At 67.0% G+C, this 22,365-nt stretch overlaps 10 non-coding genes across 10 annotated transcripts; all 10 read right to left on the bottom strand.

Moving 5' to 3' along the window:
* Nucleotides 1–350: 350 nt before the first annotated feature.
* Nucleotides 351–469, bottom strand: LOC129138579 (5S ribosomal RNA). The gene has a single exon (XR_008541890.1). It is a non-coding gene; the product is annotated as a 5S ribosomal RNA (ribosomal RNA).
* A 2,132-nt stretch (nucleotides 470–2,601) lies between these two features.
* LOC129138585 (5S ribosomal RNA) lies at nucleotides 2,602–2,720 on the bottom strand. Its single transcript, XR_008541891.1, has one exon. It is a non-coding gene; the product is annotated as a 5S ribosomal RNA (ribosomal RNA).
* Nucleotides 2,721–4,846: 2,126 nt separating this feature from the next.
* LOC129138427 (5S ribosomal RNA) lies at nucleotides 4,847–4,965 on the bottom strand. Its single transcript, XR_008541664.1, has one exon. It is a non-coding gene; the product is annotated as a 5S ribosomal RNA (ribosomal RNA).
* Nucleotides 4,966–7,111: 2,146 nt separating this feature from the next.
* On the bottom strand, nucleotides 7,112–7,230 carry LOC129138504 (5S ribosomal RNA). Its single transcript, XR_008541814.1, has one exon. It is a non-coding gene; the product is annotated as a 5S ribosomal RNA (ribosomal RNA).
* Nucleotides 7,231–9,374: 2,144 nt separating this feature from the next.
* Nucleotides 9,375–9,493, bottom strand: LOC129138586 (5S ribosomal RNA). The gene has a single exon (XR_008541892.1). It is a non-coding gene; the product is annotated as a 5S ribosomal RNA (ribosomal RNA).
* A 2,112-nt stretch (nucleotides 9,494–11,605) lies between these two features.
* Nucleotides 11,606–11,724, bottom strand: LOC129138587 (5S ribosomal RNA). The gene has a single exon (XR_008541893.1). It is a non-coding gene; the product is annotated as a 5S ribosomal RNA (ribosomal RNA).
* Nucleotides 11,725–13,850: 2,126 nt separating this feature from the next.
* On the bottom strand, nucleotides 13,851–13,969 carry LOC129138588 (5S ribosomal RNA). Its single transcript, XR_008541894.1, has one exon. It is a non-coding gene; the product is annotated as a 5S ribosomal RNA (ribosomal RNA).
* Nucleotides 13,970–16,103: 2,134 nt separating this feature from the next.
* LOC129138597 (5S ribosomal RNA) lies at nucleotides 16,104–16,222 on the bottom strand. Its single transcript, XR_008541906.1, has one exon. It is a non-coding gene; the product is annotated as a 5S ribosomal RNA (ribosomal RNA).
* A 2,128-nt stretch (nucleotides 16,223–18,350) lies between these two features.
* Nucleotides 18,351–18,469, bottom strand: LOC129138605 (5S ribosomal RNA). The gene has a single exon (XR_008541916.1). It is a non-coding gene; the product is annotated as a 5S ribosomal RNA (ribosomal RNA).
* A 2,144-nt stretch (nucleotides 18,470–20,613) lies between these two features.
* LOC129138609 (5S ribosomal RNA) lies at nucleotides 20,614–20,732 on the bottom strand. The gene has a single exon (XR_008541922.1). It is a non-coding gene; the product is annotated as a 5S ribosomal RNA (ribosomal RNA).
* Nucleotides 20,733–22,365: the final 1,633 nt, after the last annotated feature.

Genomic DNA, 22,365 nt, shown 5'->3' with positions numbered 1-22,365 from the left:
AGCGGGGAAGCCAAAAGAGCCTACAGCAGGCCGGGCGGGCGCGCTGGCTCCCGCCTGTAATCCCAGCACTCTGGGAGGCCGAGGCGGGTGGATCACGAGGTCAGGAGCTCGAGACCATCCCGGCTGACAGGGTGAAACCCCGTCTCTAGGAAAAATAGAAAAAATTAGCCGGGCGTGGTGGCGGGCGCCTGTAGGCCCAGCTACTCGGGAGGCTGAGGCCGGGGAATGGCGTGAGCCCGGGAGGCGGAGCTTGCAGTGAGCCGAGATGGCGCCACTGCACTCCAGCCTGGGCGACAGAGCGAGACTCCGTCTGGAAGAAAAGGAAAGAAAAAGCAAAAAGCCAAAGAAAAAGCCTACAGCACCCGGTATTCCCAGGCGGTCTCCCATCCAAGTACTAACCAGGCCCGACCCTGCTTAGCTTCCGAGATCAGACGAGATCGGGCGCGTTCAGGGTGGTATGGCCGTAGACGCCGAAGGAGGCGCCTGGCTGCCCCAAGAGCCCGGCCCGGCCCGGCCGTGCCCGCCGGATTGCGGCCGTCACCGCCAGCCCGGGGCCGCGGGGCTCGGATCGGGGACCCCCGAGCCGCTGGCCCGCGGCCTTCCCCCGGCTCCCGTGCTCCCGAGCTTCCACCACATCGGGCCCGCTCGGAGCAGGGAGTGCTCCGAGGCGTCAGGGCCCAGGGCCCACGATCCTGGGACGCCCTCCGGTCCTCCGCCCTGTCGCGGAGGCAGCGTTCTGGATCCCTCGCCGCACAGGGGCTCCTGCGAGGCCCCCTCTTGCCCCACCCACCCAGAGCCGTCAGGGCTGGCCCAAGGCGAACAGCCGGCCCAGCCGCGCGGGGCCTTTCTCTCACAACGCCCCCACCACGGTCGCTTGTCCCGACCAAGACCCGGCCGGGGGGCAAGAGGGCGTGGGGTGTAGCCGGTCGGGGGGTGGCCCTGTTTTGCCCCGCGCTGGCAATAGAGGCGGCGGCCTGATCTCGGGTGAGAGGGCCTGAGAGAAACCCAGACACACCCCACCACCACCAGGAGCAAATCCACTCCCCCACACAGAGACAACACGCGGGCGCGCTCGCACGCGCTCGCGCGGACACACACACACACACACACAGACACACAGAGACACACACAGACACAGACACACACGCACGCACACGCACGCGCACGCACACACACACGCGGCTTGGAGGAGAGCAAGGACGAGATGGATGGAGAGATAGAAACCGAAGGAGGGACAGAGACAGCTATCGAGAGAGACAGGCGAGGGCGAGAGGGAAGGAGACAGACAGAGAGGCTGAGAAAGAGAGAGGGACAGAGAAAGAGAGAGAGAGAGACAGAGAGACAGAGGGAAAATGACAGAAGTAGCGCGAGGTCCAGGGGGAAACCTAGAAGAGAGAGGCGGAGGGAGCTAGAGAGCAAGAGCGATAGAGCCTTAGAGAGGAAGCGCCCGGCTCCGTTAGGCAGCGCCCTCTTGAGCAGGCCGGGGTAGGGTGGAGGGGGCTTGGGCTGCGCCAGAACACGGGGGCCAGGCGGTCCGTGCGAGAGGAGCAACGGAGCGCGGAGACGGGCTTTTTCTTGGATGAATTGCTTGCTTTGGAGGTGGGTTTCGTAGGCTCCTGCCTTTCTTGGCACCTCCCTGTGCTCTGGGTGCCTTGCGGCGGGCCCCGAGATTTGCAGAGCGTGCCCGCCCGTTTGGCGGGAGCCGTGGCCCCGGGCGGGCCCGGAGGCCTGGGTCTCTGGCGTGTCCTCGGGACTGGAGTCGTCGACACGAAGTGGGGGGCATTGGGAATCCCGGGTGCACAGGGACTGTTTTCCTGGTGGCTGGCGAAGCAACGTCCTTCCCCCGGGTAAAGCAGCCCATGCGTTCTGGAGCCGAGGTCTTGGCTGGCGTCTGTGGTTCCCGCTGCCCCTGCCCGCCCCTTCCCCCGGTTTGGAAGGGTGCGACGACGGCGCCCGACGGGTGAATTGAATCGCCTGGGCGTTCCGGGAGCGGGAAGGTACCGCGAACGGCAGGGAACCCACGGCTGCGCCTTTGGGGTCCGGCCCCCTGCCCTCCCAGGCTGGAGCCGGGCTCCTGGCGGGGCGGCGGCGAGGCGGAAGCGGTGGGATGCTGCTGCCCGGCGTGCAGTAGGGGCGGAGCCCCAGGAGGAGGACCCCGGCTGCGGCTGCGGCGGGGGTGTAGGTGGGCGGTAAAGGAGGAGCAGAGTCAGGGGAGGTTGGCGAGCATGGCGACTGTAGGGGCAAGGGAGGCAGCGGGGAAGCCAAAAGAGCCTACAGCAGGCCGGGCGGGCGCGCTGGCTCCCGCCTGTAATCCCAGCACTCTGGGAGGCCGAGGCGGGTGGATCACGAGGTCAGGAGCTCGAGACCATCCCGGCTGACAGGGTGAAACCCCGTCTCTAGGAAAAATAGAAAAAATTAGCCGGGCGTGGTGGCGGGCGCCTGTAGGCCCAGCTACTCGGGAGGCTGAGGCCGGGGAATGGCGTGAGCCCGGGAGGCGGAGCTTGCAGTGAGCCGAGATGGCGCCACTGCACTCCAGCCTGGGCGACAGAGCGAGACTCCGTCTGGAAGAAAAGGAAAGAAAAAGCAAAAAGCCAAAGAAAAAGCCTACAGCACCCGGTATTCCCAGGCGGTCTCCCATCCAAGTACTAACCAGGCCCGACCCTGCTTAGCTTCCGAGATCAGACGAGATCGGGCGCGTTCAGGGTGGTATGGCCGTAGACGCCGAAGGAGGCGCCTGGCTGCCCCAAGAGCCCGGCCCGGCCCGGCCGTGCCCGCCGGATTGCGGCCGTCACCGCCAGCCCGGGGCCGCGGGGCTCGGATCGGGGACCCCCGAGCCGCTGGCCCGCGGCCTTCCCCCGGCTCCCGTGCTCCCGAGCTTCCACCACATCGGGCCCGCTCGGAGCAGGGAGTGCTCCGAGGCGTCAGGGCCCAGGGCCCACGATCCTGGGACGCCCTCCGGTCCTCCGCCCTGTCGCGGAGGCAGCGTTCTGGATCCCTCGCCGCACAGGGGCTCCTGCGAGGCCCCCTCTTGCCCCACCCACCCAGAGCCGTCAGGGCTGGCCCAAGGCGAACAGCCGGCCCAGCCGCGCGGGGCCTTTCTCTCACAACGCCCCCACCACGGTCGCTTGTCCCGACCAAGACCCGGCCGGGGGGCAAGAGGGCGTGGGGTGTAGCCGGTCGGGGGGTGGCCCTGTTTTGCCCCGCGCTGGCACTAGAGGCGGCGGCCTGATCTCGGGTGAGAGGGCCTGAGAGAAACCCAGACACACCCCACCACCACCAGGAGCAAATCCACTCCCCCACACAGAGACAACACGCGGGCGCGCTCGCGCGGACACACACACACACACACACACACAGACACACAGAGACACACACAGACACAGACACACATGCACGCACACGCACGCGCACGCACACACACACGCGGCTTGGAGGAGAGCAAGGACGAGATGGATGGAGAGATAGAAACCGAAGGAGGGACAGAGACAGCTATCGAGAGAGACAGGCGAGGGCGAGAGGGAAGGAGACAGACAGAGAGGCTGAGAAAGAGAGAGGGACAGAGAAAGAGAGAGAGAGAGACAGAGAGACAGAGGGAAAATGACAGAAGTAGCGCGAGGTCCAGGGGGAAACCTAGAAGAGAGAGGCGGAGGGAGCTAGAGAGCAAGAGCGATAGAGCCTTAGAGAGGAAGCGCCCGGCTCCGTTAGGCAGCGCCCTCTTGAGCAGGCCGGGGTAGGGTGGAGGGGGCTTGGGCTGCACCAGAACACGGGGGCCAGGCGGTCCGTGCGAGAGGAGCAACGGAGCGCGGAGACGGGCTTTTTCTTGGATGAATTGCTTGCTTTGGAGGTGGGTTTCGTAGGCTCCTGCCTTTCTTGGCACCTCCCTGTGCTCTGGGTGCCTTGCGGCGGGCCCCGAGATTTGCAGAGCGTGCCCGCCCGTTTGGCGGGAGCCGTGGCCCCAGGCGGGCCCGGAGGCCTGGGTCTCTGGCGTGTCCTCGGGACTGGAGTCGTCGACACGAAGTGGGGGGCATTGGGAATCCCGGGTGCACAGGGACTGTTTTCCTGGTGGCTGGCGAAGCAACGTCCTTCCCCCGGGTAAAGCAGCCCATGCGTTCTGGAGCCGAGGTCTTGGCTGGCGTCTGTGGTTCCCGCTGCCCCTGCCCGCCCCTTCCCCCGGTTTGGAAGGGTGCGACGACGGCGCCCGACGGGTGAATTGAATCGCCTGGGCGTTCCGGGAGCGGGAAGGTACCGCGAACGGCAGGGAACCCGCGGCTGCGCCTTTGGGGTCCGGCCCCCTGCCCTCCCAGGCTGGAGCCGGGCTCCTGGCGGGGCGGCGGCGAGGCGGAAGCGGTGGGATGCTGCTGCCCGGCGTGCAGTAGGGGCGGAGCCCCAGGAGGAGGACCCCGGCTGCGGCTGCGGCGGGGGTGTAGGTGGGCGGTAAAGGAGGAGCAGAGTCAGGGGAGGTTGGCGAGCACGGCGACTGTAGGGGCAAGGGAGGCAGCGGGGAAGCCAAAAGAGCCTACAGCAGGCCGGGTGGGCGCGCTGGCTCCCGCCTGTAATCCCAGCACTCTGGGAGGCCGAGGCGGGTGGATCACGAGGTCAGGAGCTCGAGACCATCCCGGCTGACAGGGTGAAACCCCGTCTCTAGGAAAAATAGAAAAAATTAGCCGGGCGTGGTGGCGGGCGCCTGTAGGCCCAGCTACTCGGGAGGCTGAGGCCGGGGAATGGCGTGAGCCCGGGAGGCGGAGCTTGCAGTGAGCCGAGATGGCGCCACTGCACTCCAGCCTGGGCGACAGAGCGAGACTCCGTCTGGAAGAAAAGGAAAGAAAAAGCAAAAAGCCAAAGAAAAAGCCTACAGCACCCGGTATTCCCAGGCGGTCTCCCATCCAAGTACTAACCAGGCAAGACCCTGCTTAGCTTCCGAGATCAGACGAGATCGGGCGCGTTCAGGGTGGTATGGCCGTAGACACCGAAGGAGGCGCCTGGCTGCCCCAAGAGCCCGGCCCGGCCCGGCCGTGCCCGCCGGATTGCAGCCGTCACCGCCAGCCCGGGGCCGCGGGGCTCGGATCGGGGACCCCCGAGCCGCTGGCCCGCGGCCTTCCCCCGGCTCCCGTGCTCCCGAGCTTCCACCACATCGGGCCCGCTCGGAGCAGGGAGTGCTCCGAGGCGTCAGGGCCCAGGGCCCACGATCCTGGGACGCCCTCCGGTCCTCCGCCCTGTCGCGGAGGCAGCGTTCTGGATCCCTCGCCGCACAGGGGCTCCTGCGAGGCCCCCTCTTGCCCCACCCACCCAGAGCCGTCAGGGCTGGCCCAAGGCGAACAGCCGGCCCAGCCGCGCGGGGCTTTTCTCTCACAACGCCCCCACCACGGTCGCTTGTCCCGACCAAGACCCGGCCGGGGGGCAAGAGGGCGTGGGGTGTAGCCGGTCGGGGGGTGGCCCTGTTTTGCCCCGCGCTGGCAATAGAGGCGGCGGCCTGATCTCGGGTGAGAGGGCCTGAGAGAAACCCAGACACACCCCACCACCACCAGGAGCAAATCCACTCCCCCACACAGAGACAACACGCGGGCGCGCTCGCACGCGCTCGCGCGGACACACACACACACACACACACACACACAGACACACAGAGACACACACAGACACAGACACACACGCACGCACACGCACACGCACGCGCACGCACACACACACGCGGCTTGGAGGAGAGCAAGGACGAGATGGATGGAGAGATAGAAACCGAAGGAGGGACAGAGACAGCTATCGAGAGAGACAGGCGAGGGCGAGAGGGAAGGAGACAGACAGAGAGGCTGAGAAAGAGAGAGGGACAGAGAAAGAGAGAGAGAGAGACAGAGAGACAGAGGGAAAACGACAGAAGTAGCGCGAGGTCCAGGGGGAAACCTAGAAGAGAGAGGCGGAGGGAGCTAGAGAGCAAGAGCGATAGAGCCTTAGAGAGGAAGCGCCCGGCTCCGTTAGGCAGCGCCCTCTTGAGCAGGCCGGGGTAGGGTGGAGGGGGCTTGGGCTGCGCCAGAACACGGGGGCCAGGCGGTCCGTGCGAGAGGAGCAACGGAGCGCGGAGACGGGCTTTTTCTTGGATGAATTGCTTGCTTTGGAGGTGGGTTTCGTAGGCTCCTGCCTTTCTTGGCACCTCCCTGTGCTCTGGGTGCCTTGCGGCGGGCCCGGAGATTTGCAGAGCGTGCCCGCCCGTTTGGCGGGAGCCGTGGCCCCGGGCGGGCCCGGAGGCCTGGGTCTCTGGCGTGTCCTCGGGACTGGAGTCGTCGACACGAAGTGGGGGGCATTGGGAATCCCGGGTGCACAGGGACTGTTTTCCTGGTGGCTGGCGAAGCAACGTCCTTCCCCCGGGTAAAGCAGCCCATGCGTTCTGGAGCCGAGGTCTTGGCTGGCGTCTGTGGTTCCCGCTGCCCCTGCCCGCCCCTTCCCCCGGTTTGGAAGGGTGCGACGACGGCGCCCGACGGGTGAATTGAATCGCCTGGGCGTTCCGGGAGCGGGAAGGTACCGCGAACGGCAGGGAACCCGCGGCTGCGCCTTTGGGGTCCGGCCCCCTGCCCTCCCAGGCTGGAGCCGGGCTCCTGGCGGGGCGGCGGCGAGGCGGAAGCGGTGGGATGCTGCTGCCCGGCGTGCAGTAGGGGCGGAGCCCCAGGAGGAGGACCCCGGCTGCGGCTGCGGCGGGGGTGTAGGTGGGCGGTAAAGGAGGAGCAGAGTCAGGGGAGGTTGGCGAGCATGGCGACTGTAGGGGGAAGGGAGGCAGCGGGGAAGCCAAAAGAGCCTACAGCAGGCCGGGCGGGCGCGCTGGCTCCCGCCTGTAATCCCAGCACTCTGGGAGGCCGAGGCGGGTGGATCACGAGGTCAGGAGCTCGAGACCATCCCGGCTGACAGGGTGAAACCCCGTCTCTAGGAAAAATAGAAAAAATTAGCCGGGCGTGGTGGCGGGCGCCTGTAGGCCCAGCTACTCGGGAGGCTGAGGCCGGGGAATGGCGTGAGCCCGGGAGGCGGAGCTTGCAGTGAGCCGAGATGGCGCCACTGCACTCCAGCCTGGGCGACAGAGCGAGACTCCGTCTGGAAGAAAAGGAAAGAAAAAGCAAAAAGCCAAAGAAAAAGCCTACAGCACCCGGTATTCCCAGGCGGTCTCCCATCCAAGTACTAACCAGGCCCAACCCTGCTTAGCTTCCGAGATCAGACGAGATCGGGCGCGTTCAGGGTGGTATGGCCGTAGACGCCGAAGGAGGCGCCTGGCTGCCCCAAGAGCCCGGCCCGGCCCGGCCGTGCCCGCCGGATTGCGGCCGTCACCGCCAGCCCGGGGCCGCGGGGCTCGGATCGGGGACCCCCGAGCCGCTGGCCCGCGGCCTTCCCCCGGCTCCCGTGCTCCCGAGCTTCCACCACATCGGGCCCGCTCGGAGCAGGGAGTGCTCCGAGGCGTCAGGGCCCAGGGCCCACGATCCTGGGACGCCCTCCGGTCCTCCGCCCTGTCGCGGAGGCAGCGTTCTGGATCCCTCGCCGCACAGGGGCTCCTGCGAGGCCCCCTCTTGCCCCACCCACCCAGAGCCGTCAGGGCTGGCCCAAGGCGAACAGCCGGCCCAGCCGCGCGGGGCCTTTCTCTCACAACGCCCCCACCACGGTCGCTTGTCCCGACCAAGACCCGGCCGGGGGGCAAGAGGGCGTGGGGTGTAGCCGGTCGGGGGGTGGCCCTGTTTTGCCCCGCGCTGGCAATAGAGGCGGCGGCCTGATCTCGGGTGAGAGGGCCTGAGAGAAACCCAGACACACCCCACCACCACCAGGAGCAAATCCACTCCCCCACACAGAGACAACACGCGGGCGCGCTCGCACGCGCTCGCGCGGACACACACACACACACACACACACACAGACACACAGAGACACACACAGACACAGACACACACGCACGCACACGCACACGCACGCGCACGCACACACACACGCGGCTTGGAGGAGAGCAAGGACGAGATGGATGGAGAGATAGAAACCGAAGGAGGGACAGAGACAGCTATCGAGAGAGACAGGCGAGGGCGAGAGGGAAGGAGACAGACAGAGAGGCTGAGAAAGAGAGAGGGACAGAGAAAGAGAGAGAGAGAGACAGAGAGACAGAGGGAAAACGACAGAAGTAGCGCGAGGTCCAGGGGGAAACCTAGAAGAGAGAGGCGGAGGGAGCTAGAGAGCAAGAGCGATAGAGCCTTAGAGAGGAAGCGCCCGGCTCCGTTAGGCAGCGCCCTCTTGAGCAGGCCGGGGTAGGGTGGAGGGGGCTTGGGCTGCGCCAGAACACGGGGGCCAGGCGGTCCGTGCGAGAGGAGCAACGGAGCGCGGAGACGGGCTTTTTCTTGGATGAATTGCTTGCTTTGGAGGTGGGTTTCGTAGGCTCCTGCCTTTCTTGGCACCTCCCTGTGCTCTGGGTGCCTTGCGGCGGGCCCGGAGATTTGCAGAGCGTGCCCGCCCGTTTGGCGGGAGCCGTGGCCCCGGGCGGGCCCGGAGGCCTGGGTCTCTGGCGTGTCCTCGGGACTGGAGTCGTCGACACGAAGTGGGGGGCATTGGGAATCCCGGGTGCACAGGGACTGTTTTCCTGGTGGCTGGCGAAGCAACGTCCTTCCCCCGGGTAAAGCAGCCCATGCGTTCTGGAGCCGAGGTCTTGGCTGGCGTCTGTGGTTCCCGCTGCCCCTGCTCGCCCCTTCCCCCGGTTTGGAAGGGTGCGACGACGGCGCCCGACGGGTGAATTGAATCGCCTGGGCGTTCCGGGAGCGGGAAGGTACCGCGAACGGCAGGGAACCCGCGGCTGCGCCTTTGGGGTCCGGCCCCCTGCCCTCCCAGGCTGGAGCCGGGCTCCTGGCGGGGCGGCGGCGAGGCGGAAGCGGTGGGATGCTGCTGCCCGGCGTGCAGTAGGGGCGGAGCCCCAGGAGGAGGACCCCGGCTGCGGCTGCGGCGGGGGTGTAGGTGGGCGGTAAAGGAGGAGCAGAGTCAGGGGAGGTTGGCGAGCATGGCGACTGTAGGGGGAAGGGAGGCAGCGGGGAAGCCAAAAGAGCCTACAGCAGGCCGGGCGGGCGCGCTGGCTCCCGCCTGTAATCCCAGCACTCTGGGAGGCCGAGGCGGGTGGATCACGAGGTCAGGAGCTCGAGACCATCCCGGCTGACAGGGTGAAACCCCGTCTCTAGGAAAAATAGAAAAAATTAGCCGGGCGTGGTGGCGGGCGCCTGTAGGCCCAGCTACTCGGGAGGCTGAGGCCGGGGAATGGCGTGAGCCCGGGAGGCGGAGCTTGCAGTGAGCCGAGATGGCGCCACTGCACTCCAGCCTGGGCGACAGAGCGAGACTCCGTCTGGAAGAAAAGGAAAGAAAAAGCAAAAAGCCAAAGAAAAAGCCTACAGCACCCGGTATTCCCAGGCGGTCTCCCATCCAAGTACTAACCAGGCCCGACCCTGCTTAGCTTCCGAGATCAGACGAGATCGGGCGCGTTCAGGGTGGTATGGCCGTAGACGCCGAAGGAGGCGCCTGGCTGCCCCAAGAGCCCGGCCCGGCCCGGCCGTGCCCGCCGGATTGCGGCCGTCACCGCCAGCCCGGGGCCGCGGGGCTCGGATCGGGGACCCCCGAGCCGCTGGCCCGCGGCCTTCCCCCGGCTCCCGTGCTCCCGAGCTTCCACCACATCGGGCCCGCTCGGAGCAGGGAGTGCTCCGAGGCGTCAGGGCCCAGGGCCCACGATCCTGGGACGCCCTCCGGTCCTCCGCCCTGTCGCGGAGGCAGCGTTCTGGATCCCTCGCCGCACAGGGGCTCCTGCGAGGCCCCCTCTTGCCCCACCCACCCAGAGCCGTCAGGGCTGGCCCAAGGCGAACAGCCGGCCCAGCCGCGCGGGGCCTTTCTCTCACAACGCCCCCACCACGGTCGCTTGTCCCGACCAAGACCCGGCCGGGGGGCAAGAGGGCGTGGGGTGTAGCCGGTCGGGGGGTGGCCCTGTTTTGCCCCGCGCTGGCACTAGAGGCGGCGGCCTGATCTCGGGTGAGAGGGCCTGAGAGAAACCCAGACACACCCCACCACCACCAGGAGCAAATCCACTCCCCCACACAGAGACAACACGCGGGCGCGCTCGCGCGGACACACACACACACACACACACAGACACACAGAGACACACACAGACACAGACACACACGCACGCACACACACACGCGGCTTGGAGGAGAGCAAGGACGAGATGGATGGAGAGATAGAAACCGAAGGAGGGACAGAGACAGCTATCGAGAGAGACAGGCGAGGGCGAGAGGGAAGGAGACAGACAGAGAGGCTGAGAAAGAGAGAGGGACAGAGAAAGAGAGAGAGAGAGACAGAGAGACAGAGGGAAAATGACAGAAGTAGCGCGAGGTCCAGGGGGAAACCTAGAAGAGAGAGGCGGAGGGAGCTAGAGAGCAAGAGCGATAGAGCCTTAGAGAGGAAGCGCCCGGCTCCGTTAGGCAGCGCCCTCTTGAGCAGGCCGGGGTAGGGTGGAGGGGGCTTGGGCTGCGCCAGAACACGGGGGCCAGGCGGTCCGTGCGAGAGGAGCAACGGAGCGTGGAGACGGGATTTTTCTTGGATGAATTGCTTGCTTTGGAGGTGGGTTTCGTAGGCTCCTGCCTTTCTTGGCACCTCCCTGTGCTCTGGGTGCCTTGCGGCGGGCCCCGAGATTTGCAGAGCGTGCCCGCCCGTTTGGCGGGAGCCGTGGCCCCGGGCGGGCCCGGAGGCCTGGGTCTCTGGCGTGTCCTCGGGACTGGAGTCGTCGACACGAAGTGGGGGGCATTGGGAATCCCGGGTGCACAGGGACTGTTTTCCTGGTGGCTGGCGAAGCAACGTCCTTCCCCCGGGTAAAGCAGCCCATGCGTTCTGGAGCCGAGGTCTTGGCTGGCGTCTGTGGTTCCCGCTGCCCCTGCCCGCCCCTTCCCCCGGTTTGGAAGGGTGCGACGACGGCGCCCGACGGGTGAATTGAATCGCCTGGGCGTTCCGGGAGCGGGAAGGTACCGCGAACGGCAGGGAACCCGCGGCTGCGCCTTTGGGGTCCGGCCCCCTGCCCTCCCGGGAAGGCTGGAGCCGGGCTCCTGGCGGGGCGGCGGCGAGGCGGAAGCGGTGGGATGCTGCTGCCCGGCGTGCAGTAGGGGCGGAGCCCCAGGAGGAGGACCCCGGCTGCGGCTGCGTCGGGGGTGTAGGTGGGCGGTAAAGGAGGAGCAGAGTCAGGGGAGGTTGGCGAGCATGGCGACTGTAGGGGCAAGGGAGGCAGCGGGGAAGCCAAAAGAGCCTACAGCAGGCCGGGCGGGCGCGCTGGCTCCCGCCTGTAATCCCAGCACTCTGGGAGGCCGAGGCGGGTGGATCACGAGGTCAGGAGCTCGAGACCATCCCGGCTGACAGGGTGAAACCCCGTCTCTAGGAAAAATAGAAAAAATTAGCCGGGCGTGGTGGCGGGCGCCTGTAGGCCCAGCTACTCGGGAGGCTGAGGCCGGGGAATGGCGTGAGCCCGGGAGGCGGAGCTTGCAGTGAGCCGAGATGGCGCCACTGCACTCCAGCCTGGGCGACAGAGCGAGACTCCGTCTGGAAGAAAAGGAAAGAAAAAGCAAAAAGCCAAAGAAAAAGCCTACAGCACCCGGTATTCCCAGGCGGTCTCCCATCCAAGTACTAACCAGGCCCGACCCTGCTTAGCTTCCGAGATCAGACGAGATCGGGCGCGTTCAGGGTGGTATGGCCGTAGACGCCAAAGGAGGCGCCTGGCTGCCCCAAGAGCCCGGCCCGGCCCGGCCGTGCCGCCCGGATTGCGGCCGTCACCGCCAGCCCGGGGCCGCGGGGCTCGGATCGGGGACCCCCGAGCCGCTGGCCCGCGGCCTTCCCCCGGCTCCCGTGCTCCCGAGCTTCCACCACATCGGGCCCGCTCGGAGCAGGGAGTGCTCCGAGGCGTCAGGGCCCAGGGCCCACGATCCTGGGACGCCCTCCGGTCCTCCGCCCTGTCGCGGAGGCAGCGTTCTGGATCTCTCGCCGCACAGGGGCTCCTGCGAGGCCCCCTCTTGCCCCACCCACCCAGAGCCGTCAGGGCTGGCCCAAGGCGAACAGCCGGCCCAGCCGCGCGGGGCCTTTCTCTCACAACGCCCCCACCACGGTCGCTTGTCCCGACCAAGACCCGGCCGGGGGGCAAGAGGGCGTGGGGTGTAGCCGGTCGGGGGGTGGCCCTGTTTTGCCCCGCGCTGGCACTAGAGGCGGTGGCCTGATCTCCGGTGAGAGGGCCTGAGAGAAACCCAGACACACCCCACCACCACCAGGAGCAAATCCACTCCCCCACACAGAGACAACACGCGGGCGCGATCGCACGCGCTCGCGCGGACACACACACACACAGACACACAGAGACACACACAGACACAGACACACACGCACGCACACGCACGCGCACGCACACACACACGCGGCTTGGAGGAGAGCAAGGACGAGATGGATGGAGAGATAGAAACCGAAGGAGGGACAGAGACAGCTATCGAGAGAGACAGGCGAGGGCGAGAGGGAAGGAGACAGACAGAGAGGCTGAGAAAGAGAGAGGGACAGAGAAAGAGAGAGAGAGAGACAGAGAGACAGAGGGAAAATGACAGAAGTAGCGCGAGGTCCAGGGGGAAACCTAGAAGAGAGAGGCGGAGGGAGCTAGAGAGCAAGAGCGATAGAGCCTTAGAGAGGAAGCGCCCGGCTCCGTTAGGCAGCGCCCTCTTGAGCAGGCCGGGGTAGGGTGGAGGGGGCTTGGGCTGCGCCAGAACACGGGGGCCAGGCGGTCCGTGCGAGAGGAGCAACGGAGCGCGGAGACGGGCTTTTTCTTGGATGAATTGCTTGCTTTGGAGGTGGGTTTCGTAGGCTCCTGCCTTTCTTGGCACCTCCCTGTGCTCTGGGTGCCTTGCGGCGGGCCCCGAGATTTGCAGAGCGTGCCCGCCCGTTTGGCGGGAGCCGTGGCCCCGGGCGGGCCCGGAGGCCTGGGTCTCTGGCGTGTCCTCGGGACTGGAGTCGTCGACACGAAGTGGGGGGCATTGGGAATCCCGGGTGCACAGGGACTGTTTTCCTGGTGGCTGGCGAAGCAACGTCCTTCCCCCGGGTAAAGCAGCCCATGCGTTCTGGAGCCGAGGTCTTGGCTGGCGTCTGTGGTTCCCGCTGCCCCTGCCCGCCCCTTCCCCCGGTTTGGAAGGGTGCGACGACGGCGCCCGACGGGTGAATTGAATCGCCTGGGCGTTCCGGGAGCGGGAAGGTACCGCGAACGGCAGGGAACCCGCGGCTGCGCCTTTGGGGTCCGGCCCCCTGCCCTCCCAGGCTGGAGCCGGGCTCCTGGCGGGGCGGCGGTGAGGCGGAAGTGGTGGGATGATGCTGCCCGGCGTGCAGTAGGGGCGGAGCCCCAGGAGGAGGACCCCGGCTGCGGCTGCGGCGGGGGTGTAGGTGGGCGGTAAAGGAGGAGCAGAGTCAGGGGAGGTTGGCGAGCATGGCGACTGTAGGGGGAAGGGAGGCAGCGGGGAAGCCAAAAGAGCCTACAGCAGGCCGGGCGGGCGCGCTGGCTCCCGCCTGTAATCCCAGCACTCTGGGAGGCCGAGGCGGGTGGATCACGAGGTCAGGAGCTCGAGACCATCCCGGCTGACAGGGTGAAACCCCGTCTCTAGGAAAAATAGAAAAAATTAGCCGGGCGTGGTGGCGGGCGCCTGTAGGCCCAGCTACTCGGGAGGCTGAGGCCGGGGAATGGCGTGAGCCCGGGAGGCGGAGCTTGCAGTGAGCCGAGATGGCGCCACTGCACTCCAGCCTGGGCGACAGAGCGAGACTCCGTCTGGAAGAAAAGGAAAGAAAAAACAAAAAGCCAAAGAAAAAGCCTACAGCACCCGGTATTCCCAGGCGGTCTCCCATCCAAGTACTAACCAGGCCCGACCCTGCTTAGCTTCCGAGATCAGACGAGATCGGGCGCGTTCAGGGTGGTATGGCCGTAGACGCTGAAGGAGGCGCCTGGCTGCCCCAAGAGCCCGGCCCGGCCCGGCCGTGCCCGCCGGATTGCGGCCGTCACCGCCAGCCCGGGGCCGCGGGGCTCGGATCGGGGACCCCCGAGCCGCTGGCCCGCGGCCTTCCCCCGGCTCCCGTGCTCCCGAGCTTCCACCACATCGGGCCCGCTCGGAGCAGGGAGTGCTCCGAGGCGTCAGGGCCCAGGGCCCACGATCCTGGGACGCCCTCCGGTCCTCCGCCCTGTCGCGGAGGCAGCGTTCTGGATCCCTCGCCGCACAGGGGCTCCTGCGAGGCCCCCTCTTGCCCCACCCACCCAGAGCCGTCAGGGCTGGCCCAAGGCGAACAGCCGGCCCAGCCGCGCGGGGCTTTTCTCTCACAACGCCCCCACCACGGTCGCTTGTCCCGACCAAGACCCGGCCGGGGGGCAAGAGGGCGTGGGGTGTAGCCGGTCGGGGGGTGGCCCTGTTTTGCCCCGCGCTGGCACTAGAGGCGGCGGCCTGATCTCGGGTGAGAGGGCCTGAGAGAAACCCAGACACACCCCACCACCACCAGGAGCAAATCCACTCCCCCACACAGAGACAACACGCGGGCGCGCTCGCACGCGCTCGCGCGGACACACACACACACACACACAGACACACAGAGACACACACAGACACAGACACACACGCACGCACACGCACACGCACGCGCACGCACACACGCAGCTTGGAGTAGAGCAAGGACGAGATGGATGGAGAGATAGAAACCGAAGGAGGGACAGAGACAGCTATCGAGAGAGACAGGCGAGGGCGAGAGGGAAGGAGACAGACAGAGATGCTGAGAAAGAGAGAGGGACAGAGAAAGAGAGAGAGAGAGACAGAGAGACAGAGGGAAAATGACAGAAGTAGCGGGAGGTCCAGGGGGAAACCTAGAAGAGAGAGGCGGAGGGTGCTAGAGAGCAAGAGCGATAGAGCCTTAGAGAGGAAGCGCCCGGCTCCGTTAGGCAGCGCCCTCTTGAGCAGGCCGGGGTAGGGTGGAGGGGGCTTGGGCTGCGCCAGAACACGGGGGCCAGGCGGTCCGTGCGAGAGGAGCAACGGAGCGCGGAGACGGGCTTTTTCTTGGATGAATTGCTTGCTTTGGAGGTGGGTTTCGTAGGCTCCTGCCTTTCTTGGCACCTCCATGTGCTCTGGGTGCCTTGCGGCGGGCCCGGAGATTTGCAGAGCGTGCCCGCCCGTTTGGCGGGAGCCGTGGCCCCGGGCGGGCCCGGAGGCCTGGGTCTCTGGCGTGTCCTCGGGACTGGAGTCGTCGACACGAAGTGGGGGGCATTGGGAATCCCGGGTGCACAGGGACTGTTTTCCTGGTGGCTGGCGAAGCAACGTCCTTCCCCCGGGTAAAGCAGCCCATGCGTTCTGGAGCCGAGGTCTTGGCTGGCGTCTGTGGTTCCCGCTGCCCCTGACCGCCCCTTCCCCCGGTTTGGAAGGGTGCTACGACGGCGCCCGACGGGTGAATTGAATCGCCTGGGCGTTCCGGGAGCGGGAAGGTACCGCGAACGGCAGGGAACCCGCGGCTGCGCCTTTGGGGTCCGGCCCCCTGCCCTCCCAGGCTGGAGCCGGGCTCCTGGCGGGGCGGCGGCGAGGCGGAAGCGGTGGGATGCTGCTGCCCGGCGTGCAGTAGGGGCGGAGCCCCAGGAGGAGGACCCCGGCTGCGGCTGCGGCGGGGGTGTAGGTGGGCGGTAAAGGAGGAGCAGAGTCAGGGGAGGTTGGCGAGCATGGCGACTGTAGGGGGAAGGGAGGCAGCGGGGAAGCCAAAAGAGCCTACAGCAGGCCGGGCGGGCGCGCTGGCTCCCGCCTGTAATCCCAGCACTCTGGGAGGCCGAGGCGGGTGGATCACGAGGTCAGGAGCTCGAGACCATCCCGGCTGACAGGGTGAAACCCCGTCTCTAGGAAAAATAGAAAAAATTAGCCGGGCGTGGTGGCGGGCGCCTGTAGGCCCAGCTACTCGGGAGGCTGAGGCCGGGGAATGGCGTGAGCCCGGGAGGCGGAGCTTGCAGTGAGCCGAGATGGCGCCACTGCACTCCAGCCTGGGCGACAGAGCGAGACTCCGTCTGGAAGAAAAGGAAAGAAAAAGCAAAAAGCCAAAGAAAAAGCCTACAGCACCCGGTATTCCCAGGCGGTCTCCCATCCAAGTACTAACCAGGCCCGACCCTGCTTAGCTTCCGAGATCAGACGAGATCGGGCGCGTTCAGGGTGGTATGGCCGTAGACGCCGAAGGAGGCGCCTGGCTGCCCCAAGAGCCCGGCCCGGCCCGGCCGTGCCCGCCGGATTGCGGCCGTCACCGCCAGCCCGGGGCCGCGGGGCTCGGATCGGGGACCCCCGAGCCGCTGGCCCGCGGCCTTCCCCCGGCTCCCGTGCTCCCGAGCTTCCACCACATCGGGCCCGCTCGGAGCAGGGAGTGCTCCGAGGCGTCAGGGCCCAGGGCCCACGATCCTGGGACGCCCTCCGGTCCTCCGCCCTGTCGCGGAGGCAGCGTTCTGGATCCCTCGCCGCACAGGGGCTCCTGCGAGGCCCCCTCTTGCCCCACCCACCCAGAGCCGTCAGGGCTGGCCCAAGGCGAACAGCCGGCCCAGCCGCGCGGGGCCTTTCTCTCACAACGCCCCCACCACGGTCGCTTGTCCCGACCAAGACCCGGCCGGGGGGCAAGAGGGCGTGGGGTGTAGCCGGTCGGGGGGTGGCCCTGTTTTGCCCCGCGCTGGCACTAGAGGCGGCGGCCTGATCTCGGGTGAGAGGGCCTGAGAGAAACCCAGACACACCCCACCACCACCAGGAGCAAATCCACTCCCCCACACAGAGACAACACGCGGGCGCGCTCGCGCGGACACACACACACACACACACACACACAGACACACAGAGACACACACAGACACAGAAACACACGCACGCACACGCACGCGCACGCACACACACACGCGGCTTGGAGGAGAGCAAGGACGAGATGGATGGAGAGATAGAAACCGAAGGAGGGACAGAGACAGCTATCGAGAGAGACAGGCGAGGGCGAGAGGGAAGGAGACAGACAGAGAGGCTGAGAAAGAGAGAGGGACAGAGAAAGAGAGAGAGAGAGACAGAGAGACAGAGGGAAAATGACAGAAGTAGCGCGAGGTCCAGGGGGAAACCTAGAAGAGAGAGGCGGAGGGAGCTAGAGAGCAAGAGCGATAGAGCCTTAGAGAGGAAGCGCCCGGCTCCGTTAGGCAGCGCCCTCTTGAGCAGGCCGGGGTAGGGTGGAGGGGGCTTGGGCTGCACCAGAACACGGGGGCCAGGCGGTCCGTGCGAGAGGAGCAACGGAGCGCGGAGACGGGCTTTTTCTTGGATGAATTGCTTGCTTTGGAGGTGGGTTTCGTAGGCTCCTGCCTTTCTTGGCACCTCCCTGTGCTCTGGGTGCCTTGCGGCGGGCCCCGAGATTTGCAGAGCGTGCCCGCCCGTTTGGCGGGAGCCGTGGCCCCAGGCGGGCCCGGAGGCCTGGGTCTCTGGCGTGTCCTCGGGACTGGAGTCGTCGACACGAAGTGGGGGGCATTGGGAATCCCGGGTGCACAGGGACTGTTTTCCTGGTGGCTGGCGAAGCAACGTCCTTCCCCCGGGTAAAGCAGCCCATGCGTTCTGGAGCCGAGGTCTTGGCTGGCGTCTGTGGTTCCCGCTGCCCCTGCCCGCCCCTTCCCCCGGTTTGGAAGGGTGCGACGACGGCGCCCGACGGGTGAATTGAATCGCCTGGGCGTTCCGGGAGCGGGAAGGTACCGCGAACGGCAGGGAACCCACGGCTGCGCCTTTGGGGTCCGGCCCCCTGCCCTCCCAGGCTGGAGCCGGGCTCCTGGCGGGGCGGCGGCGAGGCGGAAGCGGTGGGATGCTGCTGCCCGGCGTGCAGTAGGGGCGGAGCCCCAGGAGGAGGACCCCGGCTGCGGCTGCGGCGGGGGTGTAGGTGGGCGGTAAAGGAGGAGCAGAGTCAGGGGAGGTTGGCGAGCATGGCGACTGTAGGGGCAAGGGAGGCAGCGGGGAAGCCAAAAGAGCCTACAGCAGGCCGGGTGGGCGCGCTGGCTCCCACCTGTAATCCCAGCACTCTGGGAGGCCGAGGCGGGTGGATCACGAGGTCAGGAGCTCGAGACCATCCCGGCTGACAGGGTGAAACCCCGTCTCTAGGAAAAATAGAAAAAATTAGCCGGGCGTGGTGGCGGGCGCCTGTAGGCCCAGCTACTCGGGAGGCTGAGGCCGGGGAATGGCGTGAGCCCGGGAGGCGGAGCTTGCAGTGAGCCGAGATGGCGCCACTGCACTCCAGCCTGGGCGACAGAGCGAGACTCCGTCTGGAAGAAAAGGAAAGAAAAAGCAAAAAGCCAAAGAAAAAGCCTACAGCACCCGGTATTCCCAGGCGGTCTCCCATCCAAGTACTAACCAGGCCCGACCCTGCTTAGCTTCCGAGATCAGACGAGATCGGGCGCGTTCAGGGTGGTATGGCCGTAGACGCCGAAGGAGGCGCCTGGCTGCCCCAAGAGCCCGGCCCGGCCCGGCCGTGCCCGCCGGATTGCAGCCGTCACCGCCAGCCCGGGGCCGCGGGGCTCGGATCGGGGACCCCCGAGCCGCTGGCCCGCGGCCTTCCCCCGGCTCCCGTGCTCCCGAGCTTCCACCACATCGGGCCCGCTCGGAGCAGGGAGTGCTCCGAGGCGTCAGGGCCCAGGGCCCACGATCCTGGGACGCCCTCCGGTCCTCCGCCCTGTCGCGGAGGCAGCGTTCTGGATCCCTCGCCGCACAGGGGCTCCTGCGAGGCCCCCTCTTGCCCCACCCACCCAGAGCCGTCAGGGCTGGCCCAAGGCGAACAGCCGGCCCAGCCGCGCGGGGCCTTTCTCTCACAACGCCCCCACCACGGTCGCTTGTCCCGACCAAGACCCGGCCGGGGGGCAAGAGGGCGTGGGGTGTAGCCGGTCGGGGGGTGGCCCTGTTTTGCCCCGCGCTGGCAATAGAGGCGGCGGCCTGATCTCGGGTGAGAGGGCCTGAGAGAAACCCAGACACACCCCACCACCACCAGGAGCAAATCCACTCCCCCACACAGAGACAACACGCGGGCGCGCTCGCACGCGCTCGCGCGGACACACACACACACACACACACACACAGACACACAGAGACACACACAGACACAGACACACACGCACGCACACGCACACGCACGCGCACGCACACACACACGCGGCTTGGAGGAGAGCAAGGACGAGATGGATGGAGAGATAGAAACCGAGGGAGGGAGAGAGACAGCGATCGAGAGAGACAGGCGAGGGCGAGAGGGAAGGAGACAGACAGAGAGGCTGAGAAAGAGAGAGGGACAGAGAAAGAGAGAGAGAGAGACAGAGAGACAGAGGGAAAACGACAGAAGTAGCGCGAGGTCCAGGGGGAAACCTAGAAGAGAGAGGCGGAGGGAGCTAGAGAGCAAGAGCGATAGAGCCTTAGAGAGGAAGCGCCCGGCTCCGTTAGGCAGCGCCCTCTTGAGCAGGCCGGGGTAGGGTGGAGGGGGCTTGGGCTGCGCCAGAACACGGGGGCCAGGCGGTCCGTGCGAGAGGAGCAACGGAGCGCGGAGACGGGCTTTTTCTTGGATGAATTGCTTGCTTTGGAGGTGGGTTTCGTAGGCTCCTGCCTTTCTTGGCACCTCCCTGTGCTCTGGGTGCCTTGCGGCGGGCCCGGAGATTTGCAGAGCGTGCCCGCCCGTTTGGCGGGAGCCGTGGCCCCGGGCGGGCCCGGAGGCCTGGGTCTCTGGCGTGTCCTCGGGACTGGAGTCGTCGACACGAAGTGGGGGGCATTGGGAATCCCGGGTGCACAGGGACTGTTTTCCTGGTGGCTGGCGAAGCAACGTCCTTCCCCCGGGTAAAGCAGCCCATGCGTTCTGGAGCCGAGGTCTTGGCTGGCGTCTGTGGTTCCCGCTGCCCCTGCTCGCCCCTTCCCCCGGTTTGGAAGGGTGCGACGACGGCGCCCGACGGGTGAATTGAATCGCCTGGGCGTTCCGGGAGCGGGAAGGTACCGCGAACGGCAGGGAACCCGCGGCTGCGCCTTTGGGGTCCGGCCCCCTGCCCTCCCAGGCTGGAGCCGGGCTCCTGGCGGGGCGGCGGCGAGGCGGAAGCGGTGGGATGCTGCTGCCCGGCGTGCAGTAGGGGCGGAGCCCCAGGAGGAGGACCCCGGCTGCGGCTGCGGCGGGGGTGTAGGTGGGCGGTAAAGGAGGAGCAGAGTCAGGGGAGGTTGGCGAGCATGGCGACTGTAGGGGGAAGGGAGGCAGCGGGGAAGCCAAAAGAGCCTACAGCAGGCCGGGCGGGCGCGCTGGCTCCCGCCTGTAATCCCAGCACTCTGGGAGGCCGAGGCGGGTGGATCACGAGGTCAGGAGCTCGAGACCATCCCGGCTGACAGGGTGAAACCCCGTCTCTAGGAAAAATAGAAAAAATTAGCCGGGCGTGGTGGCGGGCGCCTGTAGGCCCAGCTACTCGGGAGGCTGAGGCCGGGGAATGGCGTGAGCCCGGGAGGCGGAGCTTGCAGTGAGCCGAGATGGCGCCACTGCACTCCAGCCTGGGCGACAGAGCGAGACTCCGTCTGGAAGAAAAGGAAAGAAAAAGCAAAAAGCCAAAGAAAAAGCCTACAGCACCCGGTATTCCCAGGCGGTCTCCCATCCAAGTACTAACCAGGCCCGACCCTGCTTAGCTTCCGAGATCAGACGAGATCGGGCGCGTTCAGGGTGGTATGGCCGTAGACGCCAAAGGAGGCGCCTGGCTGCCCCAAGAGCCCGGCCCGGCCCGGCCGTGCCGCCCGGATTGCGGCCGTCACCGCCAGCCCGGGGCCGCGGGGCTCGGATCGGGGACCCCCGAGCCGCTGGCCCGCGGCCTTCCCCCGGCTCCCGTGCTCCCGAGCTTCCACCACATCGGGCCCGCTCGGAGCAGGGAGTGCTCCGAGGCGTCAGGGCCCAGGGCCCACGATCCTGGGACGCCCTCCGGTCCTCCGCCCTGTCGCGGAGGCAGCGTTCTGGATCTCTCGCCGCACAGGGGCTCCTGCGAGGCCCCCTCTTGCCCCACCCACCCAGAGCCGTCAGGGCTGGCCCAAGGCGAACAGCCGGCCCAGCCGCGCGGGGCCTTTCTCTCACAACGCCCCCACCACGGTCGCTTGTCCCGACCAAGACCCGGCCGGGGGGCAAGAGGGCGTGGGGTGTAGCCGGTCGGGGGGTGGCCCTGTTTTGCCCCGCGCTGGCACTAGAGGCGGTGGCCTGATCTCCGGTGAGAGGGCCTGAGAGAAACCCAGACACACCCCACCACCACCAGGAGCAAATCCACTCCCCCACACAGAGACAACACGCGGGCGCGATCGCACGCGCTCGCGCGGACACACACACACACAGACACACAGAGACACACACAGACACAGACACACACGCACGCACACGCACGCGCACGCACACACACACGCGGCTTGGAGGAGAGCAAGGACGAGATGGATGGAGAGATAGAAACCGAAGGAGGGACAGAGACAGCTATCGAGAGAGACAGGCGAGGGCGAGAGGGAAGGAGACAGACAGAGAGGCTGAGAAAGAGAGAGGGACAGAGAAAGAGAGAGAGAGAGACAGAGAGACAGAGGGAAAATGACAGAAGTAGCGCGAGGTCCAGGGGGAAACCTAGAAGAGAGAGGCGGAGGGAGCTAGAGAGCAAGAGCGATAGAGCCTTAGAGAGGAAGCGCCCGGCTCCGTTAGGCAGCGCCCTCTTGAGCAGGCCGGGGTAGGGTGGAGGGGGCTTGGGCTGCGCCAGAACACGGGGGCCAGGCGGTCCGTGCGAGAGGAGCAACGGAGCGCGGAGACGGGCTTTTTCTTGGATGAATTGCTTGCTTTGGAGGTGGGTTTCGTAGGCTCCTGCCTTTCTTGGCACCTCCCTGTGCTCTGGGTGCCTTGCGGCGGGCCCCGAGATTTGCAGAGCGTGCCCGCCCGTTTGGCGGGAGCCGTGGCCCCGGGCGGGCCCGGAGGCCTGGGTCTCTGGCGTGTCCTCGGGACTGGAGTCGTCGACACGAAGTGGGGGGCATTGGGAATCCCGGGTGCACAGGGACTGTTTTCCTGGTGGCTGGCGAAGCAACGTCCTTCCCCCGGGTAAAGCAGCCCATGCGTTCTGGAGCCGAGGTCTTGGCTGGCGTCTGTGGTTCCCGCTGCCCCTGCCCGCCCCTTCCCCCGGTTTGGAAGGGTGCGACGACGGCGCCCGACGGGTGAATTGAATCGCCTGGGCGTTCCGGGAGCGGGAAGGTACCGCGAACGGCAGGGAACCCGCGGCTGCGCCTTTGGGGTCCGGCCCCCTGCCCTCCCAGGCTGGAGCCGGGCTCCTGGCGGGGCGGCGGTGAGGCGGAAGTGGTGGGA

This window comes from Pan troglodytes, chromosome 1, assembly GCF_028858775.2.
Source record: "Pan troglodytes isolate AG18354 chromosome 1, NHGRI_mPanTro3-v2.0_pri, whole genome shotgun sequence".
Lineage (NCBI taxonomy): Eukaryota > Metazoa > Chordata > Mammalia > Primates > Hominidae > Pan > Pan troglodytes.
The sequence above is the reverse complement of the archived record's forward strand: the minus strand, read 5'-3'. Positions and strand labels throughout refer to the sequence as shown.